At 39.5% G+C, this 12,259-nt stretch overlaps 1 protein-coding gene across 1 annotated transcript in view; it reads right to left on the bottom strand.

The window, feature by feature from the left end:
• Nucleotides 1-12,259, bottom strand: part of LOC137920437 (dystrophin, isoforms A/C/F/G/H-like) — a 508,054-nt gene that overhangs the window by 423,162 nt on the left and 72,633 nt on the right.

Here is a 12,259-nt window from a genome sequence, read left to right as displayed (position 1 = left end):
ATCATGTTTGGTGACCAAATTATAAAAATTTTTCTTGGCCAGTTACTATACACCTGCATTTTGTTACAAGATACGTAGACCGAACTACCGTCTGACGCCGTTAATGATATTTATACAACTCTACTACTTATAAAGGTTAGTCCTGTTTATTGATTCGTGATTTATTAAAATACATAAATACGTCACGTTCTTAAAAAGACGACATGGTTTCGAGGCATTACGTGTCGTATTATCGACCAGAAAATTGAATAATGTCCGCAGTTCTGTCAAATCTAATACAACTACGATTTAGCTGTGCGTGTAGTGAAGGAATGTGCGCACACAGCGGGATATTTTAAATCGACCCGTCGTCGTGCTCTGTAATATTATCAGAGAAGGTTGTATTTAGCTTTAATAAACAAAACGGCCTCATGCTCGAGAGGTCCGGCGGGGGCGCGGGCCCGCCTGTGTAATTACAGGTGTAATTACGTTGCGTACACGTTTGACAAATAAGTTAACTTGTTGCTAAATGTGTCGGCCAACTAGCACACAGGTACAAAGTGTCAAGTTATTCAGTTTATTCTGTTGTTCCGTCTGTAATATTCCGCGCGCAGGTAGTTCCCCGCCCGTCAGTCACGTGGTTATTACGTTACTTTTACGTTATCTAATTCGGACCCCGGTACGTGCAACTGTCTTGAAATTATTAAATCATTATTGACGGCTCGTGTACGGGGGATCGACGCGCCGACTGCAATGTTAAGCGCTACTTACGGAACTCTTTTACAAATCTGTCGGAGATTTATGTATTTATTTATTTATCTATGCTTTTCAGGTTAGAATACTCTATGTGGTAACTAATATTTCGGCACCGCGTGGAGGATTCCATCAATTTCACTCGCTCTGTCTCATGGAATTAGTTCGGTTGGGCGGTCAATCACTCGTTGACTCGGCCTCGGTCGCGTCTGGCGTCAGTACGCGTTAAACTAATTAGTTCAGCGTACATTGCGCGTTGGGAACGACGTGCGAAATACGTGTGGACTGGGAAAGTAGTCGCGCGGCGACGGAAGCGGTGCATGTGGGCGCCGTCGTCGCGCTAATCTATGGCAGTCAATCATAGCGGCGGGTCGGTGCCCGCGCGCGCGGCTGCAGTGCTAGCAAGGCCGTGAGCATCGCAGATTGCTTACGGTTTATAAATAAAATAAATAATTGCTTTTTAATTTGAAACAATATAATGACTTACTATATTCCTTAGCCCACAAGTCTACAATATTTTTACGTATACATTAACAGCATGTAAGGAGTATTATGTTTTATATATTTAAAAAAACTTATTAAACAAAAAGTAGTTGAAAAACCCAAACCAATTGTAAAAGATGCGGTTTAGAACTAAATTGCACTAAACTATGGGGAAGTCTATGTCCCGCAGTGAATGTCGTATGTTTAAAATTATAATGAAAAATAAATGCAATGAAGACATTATTTATATTTATTTCTAAAAAAACCGAGTGAGTTTATGAACTCTTCTTCCCGCTCCTTCTTCTTCGCGTGTATGTAGATGTGTTTGGAAAACCAAAGAAGCTCAATTTCGGTTCAGTTTTTAACAACATAGAATTTTTCTCTATACGTACATGAATGAACACTGTACATGATACAAAGTGAAAAATACTACATAAATATATTTGCACTGCCGTACATAAAAACAGTACGGCAGTCTTAACAAACTCCGGACTCATTAAGCTAAGCCGTCCACGCTCGCATTCCGGTGGCGCTTTCTGTCCTTCGAGTGGACACGAGCCGTGAACAGTTGACTGCGACGACCAGCGCCGCAGCGGCCGCCGCGACCACGAGGAGACCAGCTTATTGTCACGGAGGATAAGGTGTTTTGACGTGTAACAAGTTACACTCTATGCGAATTTATAATTATTATAGCAATTAATGTTTGTTTATATTTAATATAACTTGCTTGTTAAAGATGTGTCCTGTATTAACATTATTATAGTACTACAAGAGAATAAACAATTTGTGGTAGTGCACAGCAATGGAGAGAAGTGTGTAAAGAACTAATAGAGAGACAAAAAACAATAATTGTATCTGTATTCAGATTCATCGGGCTAATGTCAACGCTACCATTCGTAGCCTGTACATTGTAGTTTTATAACCAGCCGAGTTAACACTGAGATCACAATTTCCTCTCCACATCCCAAGTGCGGGAGAAATAAACATTATTTAAACTAATTTATAAAGTACTCAACAGTAGCATCTCATCTTGAAATTCTTCTAAGATAACGTTAAAACAAGATGGAAAAGTTTTAAGTCGTTTCAAGTAAAACACGATCCGCTCAAAATGAAGATGTTATTTGAGCGCTCGTGAAAGCCGCCGGAGCGCATTGCGCAATTGTCTTCAGCTGGTCCGCGCTGCGCCGCCGTTGTGCGGAACAATCGTTAGATATTAAACGATTATTACGATGCGCTCGCTGCCGGAGGCCCGGGGACAATGGTCCGCGCTGGTTCCTAATAACCCGTCAGTGAGTGCGTGCGGTAGTTGTACGTGAAAATACAAGGCTTCGACGCAGCCGCCCGTTGGCAACAACTGTACAATAACAACATTTCACGTCCCGTGCTACGGCAGTTGTTAAAGATTTTCCATTCAGGCCGCGTGGGGCGTAAACGACACACTTTAAAATTTACAGGAAAAGTAGTTTAAGACGCATGCTTTACACTTTTTCAATACTGCAAAGCTATTTAGCGGGAAAAAGTTATAAATTTTAATATGTACGAGGGTGAATCAAAAAATTCTTGGAATCAATATTAAAAAATGCAAAGATTTAAATAATAATATTTTATTTTTCTACATAATCTCACTCCAATGCAATGCATTTAGAATAACGCGTTTCTAACTTCCTTATTCCTTGTGAAAAAAAATTATTTTCTTGACTCTCGAAAAAGTCCTCTACGGCAGCTATAACCGCGTCATTATCGTGAAATTTTGTTCCACGAATTTCCTCTTTTAATTTTGGAAATAAGTGAAAATCACTTGGGGCTAAGTCCGGAGAATATGGTGGGTGCTCAAGGAGATTGAAGCCAGCACAGCGGATTGCGTTGAGCGCAACTTCCGATCGATGAACAGGAGCGTTATCTTGAAGGAACAACACGCCCAACGACAGTTTTCCACGACGTTTTTCTTTAATCGCTACACGCACTTTCGGGATTAAATTTGCATAATAGGGTCCAGTAATCGTCTGGCCTTTTGGCATGTAATCAATAAAAAGGATTCCTTCACTATCCCAGAACACAGAGGCCATAACTTTGCCAGCGGTAGGAGCAACTCGAAATTTCTTAATGGATGGAGAGGATGGTCGTTTCCAAGACATGCTTTGTCTTTTAGTTTCAGGATCAAAATGGTGGACCCACGTTTCATCCATGGTGACAAGACGACGGCAAAAATTATCCGAATCACGCTGGAACATTTCGAGATTACGCTTGGAAATTTCCAAACGTCGCTTTTTGTTTTCGTCGGTTAACATTCGTGGCAGCCATCTTGCAGACACTTTTTTGAACCCCAGTGAATCAATTAAAATGGATTGAACGCTACCAAAAGATATCTTTAAGATCTCAGCTACATGTTTTATAGTCATTCTTCTTTCTTCCAAAACCAGATTCTCAACCTTTTTGACATTTTCTTCTGTAACGGAGGTTGAAGGCCGCCCAGAACGCGGGTCATCTTTACAGCTTGATCTACCTCTTTTAAATTCAGCCACCCAGTACGCAACCGTAGAATAGGGTACAGCATCACCCCCTAATGTCTGCTGAATGTCCAAAACAATTTCCTTCGTAGATATTTTTTTCAAACTGAGATATTTTATCACCGCACGTAACTCACTTTTATCCATAATTTTGACTTTTTAGCAACTCGTTGCACAAAAAAATTTATTACATGCGAACGGACTGACAAAAACAAGTGACAGTCTGCATAAATATAGTGTGATAGACACTCTTTACTTTGAATATCGAACTTGATCCAAAAAGATTTCATATATATGTGCACTTTTAAGAACTTTTTGATTCACCCTGGTATTACGTACATACGTGATGTGAAGTTATATATATTTGAGACTACAATTCATTTGTTAAGGAATCCTTTGTTTTCAATGAGAACTGCAAATGGCCTAAACGGGAAGTGCAGCCGGGGTCGTATACGCCGCACATGGCATGCACTGAGTCGCTGTGTTTCGCAAGCGAAAATGGTTTACGGCAGAAAGAAGCGTGAGGTATCTGGAACGAATGTAGTCACTCCGACGGAGTTTTATTGATTTAATATGTCAATATAAAACAATGATTATTTACGAAAACATCTCCCGGTACACGTTCACGTTGGTTTAGCCAGAATTAGAAAATAAATTCTCGTGGTGTTAATTACAGTAAAAACTCAGTAAATTAACTGCCTCATAAAAATTGGACGAAAAAAACAACAAAACATAAAACGTCGCAATTAAACAAAGCAGCCCGTAGAACATCCGAAACTACGGAACCCATTAGCCTAATGGTCGACGTTTACAAATAATTCGCATCAACACTCGCTTTGTTTTGATGCGAATGGTGAATCTACGCACTAAATGTGTAACTGGCGTCATTGACAGCGGACTACCAGCCGAATGGACTGGTTCCGCTGTGGCCTCAGCACAATGCATCACGTGCAAAAAATACGATCATTGAAAAATATAAAGAGAATAACAAAACGCTGGATTTTGCTTTTCGTATCATAGCAAAGTGATACTATATATATAGCCACAACTCTATCTCCAACGCTGTAATTCTACTCAATATTGAATCAAAATATACAGACATTATATATCATAAATACAACAATAGCACGAGGAAGGATGAACTTTAATAAAAGAGAAAAACTTTAAGAATATAAAGAGTTGTCGAACAGGGAGACCCACTGTCAACAAAGTTGTATATTTATGATCGATTAGAAAATATATTTCAAAATATTAATCAGGAACAAAAAGGGATAAAAGTTAATGTAAGCCATCTCAGATTTGCAGAATTTGCCGAACCGTCAAAAGAATTACAAAAAAATAATTAACACCTTAAATGAAAAAAGTAAAGGAATAAGTTTAGGTATGCATACAGTCAAAACAAGAGTACCGACACACTTTCCTAAATAACCTGTTAAAAGAGAAGAGATCCTAATAAAATATGTAGACGTGTTTATATATTTACGCAACCAAATATCATCCTGCAAAGTACATGACACGAAAGAAAATGAAAGAAAGGCAAATAAAACTTAGAAAAAATTTGGGTCACTCAAAGAAATTTTGAAAGGAGATTATTTAATAAATGTGATAAAATTGCTTTTGGTACCTTGCTTTTACCTCGTTCACCGTGTACCGAACATGGGCTTTCATTATACATAAAGCCAAACAAAAGATCCAGACGACACAAAGGAGTACGGAGAGGAGCGCAATAAAAGTTTAAAAATTAAAAAGGATGCAATAAGGCAAAAAACTAAAATATCTCAGGCGCTCACACGGTCTAAAATTGAAGTAGCAGTGAACCGGACACGTGTCTCTTTACACCGACAACCAGTGGAACAAACAGACAGAGATACATTGGACAGGACCAGCAGGAAACGGAAAGGTGGGGAGGTGAAATAAACAGTAGACTGATGGTATGATTTACACAGCAGGGAAATACTGCTTGACTCAGTCCAAAGGAAGAGACGCGTACAAGTTGGAAGAGGCTTTCATCCATAGAAGGGTCCATATCTCGTAATAACAAACAAAACACTTACTAAAAATTTATGTTACTAACATTTCAGGTGTAACATATGGATTTGCAAGTAAAAAGCTTTATTATTATTTCGCACGCTGCAGTGCTTCAATAATAATGGCATTGTATGTACATTGTTGTCTTTTTTATACAACACTTTTTGTTTAATACCTTCTAGCACTGCCATTGGTATGGGAAAATAAGTGTTGTTTTCACCATTAACTTAATAATTTTTTAAATTTTTCTCTCTATTAGGATCTTCTAATGCCTTAAAGAAAACAATTTTCTAAATAAAAAACTAATCGGATTTATAGATATGTATTAGTTTTGTGCTTATTATATATTATTTTATATTTAATACGGTTTAACGGTTCATTTCAATTCACATGGTTTTTCAATGACGCGAAAAAGAAGATATTATACCTCTGAGGTATTTGCAATGGATGCAGCGGCGCCCGGATATGATTGCGAAACGCGCGCCGACTTCGCAACGAGAGCACCGCCGCCCCAGCGTGCGGCACGTGCGGCAGCGGGAACATCTGCGACGCGCTCTTTTTGTGTTGTTCTTACTGGCATCACAATTTCCGCGGATTAGAAGGTAGGAAGTGGGGTACTTCCCCCGTAGGTGTTATATGGGACGACATAGGAATTAATTTATAAAAGACGAGCAGCAGTATTCTTTGGGTATCATAACACCGTACTGCGATCAACAGCCCGCTGACCAATCGTATATCTCCTCAATGGATGATACACCCAATAAATCGACTCATAGTCCCCGGCGGCATCATTGTTCCTGGAAAAACAGCGAAAACTTTCAGCTGAAACTTCAAAATCGCTTCGAATGCCTGGAAAGCTGAGACGGTGCGGTCTAGTAAAGCGACAGGCTCGCGAAAATTTTTCACACGGCCCCCGTAGCCTACCAACCAAAAAAATCTCTGAACCGACTCTCAAGCTTAGTTTGTATTATTCGAACGACTGGAAAAAAACATTCATTTCTTCCTTAAAATCAGCGCTGCTATGTGTCGATCTGTCATTGAAGCTCAGACCGACCATACAGTTCAATTTCCCATCTTTTCTTTCCCGCTATTATTTATGTTTCGTCGCCCCATCTATAATGTTACTTGGGCAGCTTCTTCTGCGCATTGCTCCTGGCGCCCATTCAGAGAGTTGATAGCGAATAACATAACGATGTATTAGAGTGACCTCCACATTACAACCATACGCTTCACGCAGCGATTATTTATTTATTTAGTACACCACCAGTACGCACAGATTAACATTACATCAAAACTTACCGTATGAATAATGTTACTGTTGTGTGCTGCTTTATAGGCGACACGACATTAACAATTCACAATGTTTAAGACCGTATCAAATCAAAATAAACCGAGTGAAGAGAAAAGTGATCGCACGCACAAGAGGAAACATATGGTTTACGACTTTAGATACCAAAATAGCTCTTAATTTGAAAATGTTTCCGTTGGCGTGCAATTTATTCAAGGCTGTGTGCTTTAAAATACTAAATTAAAAATAAAATTCTGTTATGGATACAGTGAATTGTAAAGTAGGTTTCTAAAGACTATGATCTATGAAGCTGCGAGAGGTGTCGATCCCCACACCGAATGCCAGCTGAATTATTTTTTGAAAAACTATTTGAAAATAACTTTACATATATAAATAAATAATTTGATGTAAAAACAATGGTATATGGTATTGCAACAACAAAATGTATACATATAAAAGAAAACAAAATTTTAAAATAATAACAAATCGTTGCAGCTCATCACTGCGCCGGCAGTATTCTAATCCCGACCAACAGACAAGAATTGCATTCAAAGTCGACGGCGTCAATATCACCCGATTGTCTTTTCGCGCAATCGCAGCAGTGAACGAATTTCTTGTAAACGCTTTCGTGTTTGTTAACGGGGAACACGGTGAGTGAGTAAAACGTCGTTGGTGAAATTCATCCACAAGGCCGCCAGGGAACCGCTCTGTTCTGGTCCGGGTAAAGCCCGCTGTGACAGGGCGGGGCTAATATTGTGACGATAACATTGTGATACTAATATTGTACGAGTGTCGGGCTCCGGACATGGACTGACACGCCGCGTTCATTGGGTTGCGTTACTTTGGACCTGCGATCAAATTGAATATTCCTTTTTAAACGGTTTTATTTAGTTCGACCCGTACGGAATTTATTTGGGTCAAAATTATAAATTGAAATTTAAGCACCTTCCCGTTGTCAGATTAATCTGAAATTTGGTACACACATTTAATTTAGATGACAATACAATATAATAAAATCAATAACATTATAAATCTAAAATGGCCGCCGATACAAAATGGCGGATTACATATTTTTCCTTAACCCCCTCAATATGGGTATCAAATGAAAGGGCTACACTAGTAAAACACAATGATTATGTCAAAATTTAAAATTCATGATGGACGCCGTTCCAATATAGCGGACTAGGTACATATTTTTCCACAACCACCACAATATGGGTATCAAAAAACCGTTTAACTTAAAAGTTTTTTAAATGTATTTATTTAGAATAGAGAGGGGAATGTCATCGACTACTTTTTTCTCTCGCTACCGCATATTAACATGTGTTACAGTTATATATTTTTAAAATTCTCATTATTTTCTAGTTAGAACCATACACAGTGATAATTTGTGTGCCGCAAGTTATTAATGGAAAAGCCTAATTTGATAAAAACTTAAATGACTCTTTTAAGGAGATCCTTCAACTTAATAACTTAACATAATTATACGAAGACGAAGAGTCCGCAACCAATTTAATAAGTCCCTCTGCTATCATTTTCACAAATGTTCTTAATTCAACAGTCAAAACAAATGCACACTGGAGAGGTATTTTTTATGGCCTCTGCCATTTACCAGCTCTCCTTCCACCCCTGTCTGGTTGGGGACAGGGATTTAATAACAATTTTTTTTACTTATTTTTTTTATTTCCATTCTCTTCTTTTACTTGTCACAATATCTATCTTGCTACTATTTTTCTCTTCCACTCTAAATACCTTTCATCCACCCTCAATCACTGCAGTTAGGTCTTTTAACAATTTGCAATACCTTAGATTTTTCATTTTAACTTTTCTCTTATATTTATGTATCACAGTTACAACTTTATTTTTATTGACATCTAGTTTGTTCCTTACTCTCTGGAGTGATATTACGAAAGTCCTTTGCACAGTAGTAAGACATTTTATTATTTTTATTTAAAAACTCTTACAATTTGTCGCAGTCTAATTAAGGATCATTACACGGGTGTTTATTGTAGGCTATTTAGCGACATGAAGTGTCCCGCTCACTCGTAAGTCGATGTATACGATTTTATAACACGCTACCACGAGTCGCGGCAAATTTATCTCTTATAAAATTGAAGAAATTTATTAAGGACAGGCTCTGCCAAAAGGCACATTTTTGTATTTCCAAATATGTACAAGAAAAATATTGTTAAAACTGTCATCAAAAAATTAAAAACCCCGCGGAGTTTCTTGTCAATTCTTTTCCGTAGGTGGAGCATAACGGACTAACGTAAATTTTATTTTAAACTATTGTAAATTATTTTTATGATCTTATGTAAGGAAGCCATTATGACTTTAAAGCCAACACAGCTACAAAGGGGTAACCAATTACAGGAATTCTTGAAAAAAAGTACAACAACCTTATTTTTATTTCTAGAGCCAATGATGATAAACTCTAAAAATTCTCCTAGAAATTCTGATAAGGAAACTATTTCTTCTATGCGAGCGTTACTTGCTGTAGGTTATTCATAGTTTTCCATTAAGGTAAACAAAAAAGTCAAGAGCCGGCCGGGCAAGAGCAATTTGAATAAAAACTGTTTCTCTAAGAGATCTAGCTCCTAATGGTTTAAATCGAGGATGTGCTTCTGCGAGTATGAAAGTGTTTGTTGCAGCGAATTGTAAAACTTACGAACCCCGTCACGCTATCCCACGCTTAGGACAGAGTACTGCGGCCTCTTTCGGACTGAGAGGTCAAGGTCTAAAGCCGTATAAATACATAGATGCTGCGCATGCAGTGAACACAACCCGGCTGTCGCTCTAAATTCGGCTCCAAGAGCTCGGCGCGCCCGCGGGGACGTCGTATTGATTTCCGCTCAGCGCGCTATACTTTTGCCTTATAAGTTTTCTGTGAGCGCGGTACACTCTCCACAAAACGATTTACACTGTCATTAGCCTTGTAATGTTGGCCACCGGTGCTTACTGTCGCCAGCCAATCCGCTGTCGGGGAACTCCGGATGCAGCTACATTTTGCATTTTGCATATTTGAAGATTTCCCTCCAATAGCAGCATCGTTACAAAGCTCAAGATGTGCTCAACTTTTAAAAATCCAAACTGCTTTTATCCAGCCTGTTTTTAACTACTTGTGTGAAACACGAGAATTTTTATTGACTTGATATGTATAATTTCAGTAGTCATAAACATGCGAAACGAAAGCGAGCGACATTCTTATTCATTTAGTGAAGTTAATATTCACACGGTTAATTTAATGTGTGGTTACTTTGTGTGCATTATAAGAAGAACGCAAGAGGAGTCCAATTTCAAAGAAACTGCCATCAAACTGAGCACTCGCACGGCATTTTTCAACGAAAAGCTGCGAATGTTTCAAACGCTACCTGGTCTGAGAAGAGCCCATAACAAACTCGGATAGGTTTCCTTTTTGTGGCTCGGGCAGGCATATCTGCATCTAAATGTGCCGGTGACTCACCGCCGCGGCGACCCCGGAAACGATAATGATTACGTAAATATACGAAGGTATTTTTCCTGCCAATCCCATTTGTCATGGCCGGGGTGAAGCAACGGTTAATTGCGGGCGGCGCGGGTGGCGCGGCGCGGGGGAGGAGCGGGGGGAGGAGCTGCTATCGCACGTGCGATATGCTAATTTGCGCTTTATTGCGGCGCGCACGCGAGCCCTGCGCGGGCCCCCGCTGCCGCCGCGCCGCGCGACACCTTCGCAGTGCGTTTTGATCACAAGCGTAAGGTCACAGGCGGCGCGTCGCGCGCTGCCTGTGCCGGTCACTCCCGAAACACCGACAGGAGCCAGCCCGTGTTGCGCTTGGCAATGTGGTCGGGGATGTGGCGCTGGTTGGTCGCTATGTTGAGTTACCAATGAATCCAGACGCAGGCTTTGAGCGCATGTAGAGCAGAGGCATAGGAACGAGTACAAACTGCATTTTTTTGTTTCTCTGTCATTTGTCTTTATTACTCTCGTTGGATTATCCGTATGTTAATTTATTTATTTAAATACTTCTTATACAATATATGGATAGTAGCGAACCAAAGGCCGAAGTCTCTTTCTACCAGCTAAGCCTTTAGGCGGTGCAGAGATAAATTAATTAAAGTAGGTGTAATAAGTAAATATCGAAAGGAAAACAACAACGAAGATAAACAACTCCTCATATAAATATATCAATGGCTACTACTGACAAAAATGTATGTACAAATATAACATAATATATGTATTTAAATATAATTAATAATGTATTCCAATTGTCGTGACGATTCCGTCAGCTTGTCAAGCGACAGCTGTCGAGCCTTCGCATTGAATGCGCAACGATTCCTGACTATCCTGATATCGAAGGGAAGCGCGTTCCAGTGCGAGGAATGCTCCGAGAGGTCGCCTGCCAATTATTCAAACTCAAAGCCAAGAGGATTCCAAACACGCCCTGATCGAATAAGACTACACAACCAACTCAGTTGTTTTTGTTAGTCACTTTAAAAATATCCTTACTACAGTGATAAAGGAATCATTTATTATCATTTAAAAAATCCTTCGTACTATAATAGGTTTTTACAAATTATTTTGAATGGTTATACCATTAAATGTTACCTACAAAAATTCACATTTAATTCATATGTTAAACATTGCGACGGCATTAGCAATTGTCCACGACGTATCAAGTAGGTCATGGCTCAGCTGGTTTCGGGAATATAAAGTAGAGCTACGGACAGTGATCGATGACGTAATCCCGGAAGCGACGCAGTTGTAATATGTTTTTCTAGTACTAATACCATGCAATCTGTTTTATTTTTGTACAAATATAGCAAACGAAGGCATAGTGAAGGTCGTGAAAACTCGCCGGACAGCGACAATCGTTCACAGTGGTAGTCACGAGTACTTTGTGCAGTAGTGCTGCGTCTCTGGCGCTTGCAGATCTCGACGTAGTCTGCCCGCACGCGGCAGCGACGGCGCCGTACTACTGTAACGTCATTAATGTTTGGACTGCACTTGCACTGCCCGCTGCGTAGTGTAGTCGCATCCACGGCAGCGCACGGGGCGGTGGTACCATTAGATGCTTCTATTAAACTCCCGATATATATATTTTTAAAAATTCTTTGAAGTAATTTCAAGTTTTGTTTCGAAACGATGTTTAATAGGACTTTAATGAAACTAAATTAGGTTAGTGGGCGGGCGGCGCTAGGCAGCCGAAGTGAGTTTCTCCGCTGCGTTTAAATTAAGTTCCAT

Source organism: Battus philenor, unplaced genomic scaffold, assembly GCF_028537555.1.
Source record: "Battus philenor isolate CCGP_79_NKW_IND1 unplaced genomic scaffold, ilBatPhil1.0.hap1 SCAF_18, whole genome shotgun sequence".
Classification (NCBI taxonomy): Eukaryota; Metazoa; Arthropoda; class Insecta; order Lepidoptera; family Papilionidae; genus Battus; species Battus philenor.
Note: the sequence above shows the minus strand (reverse complement) of the source record. Positions and strands in the feature narration are given on the sequence as shown.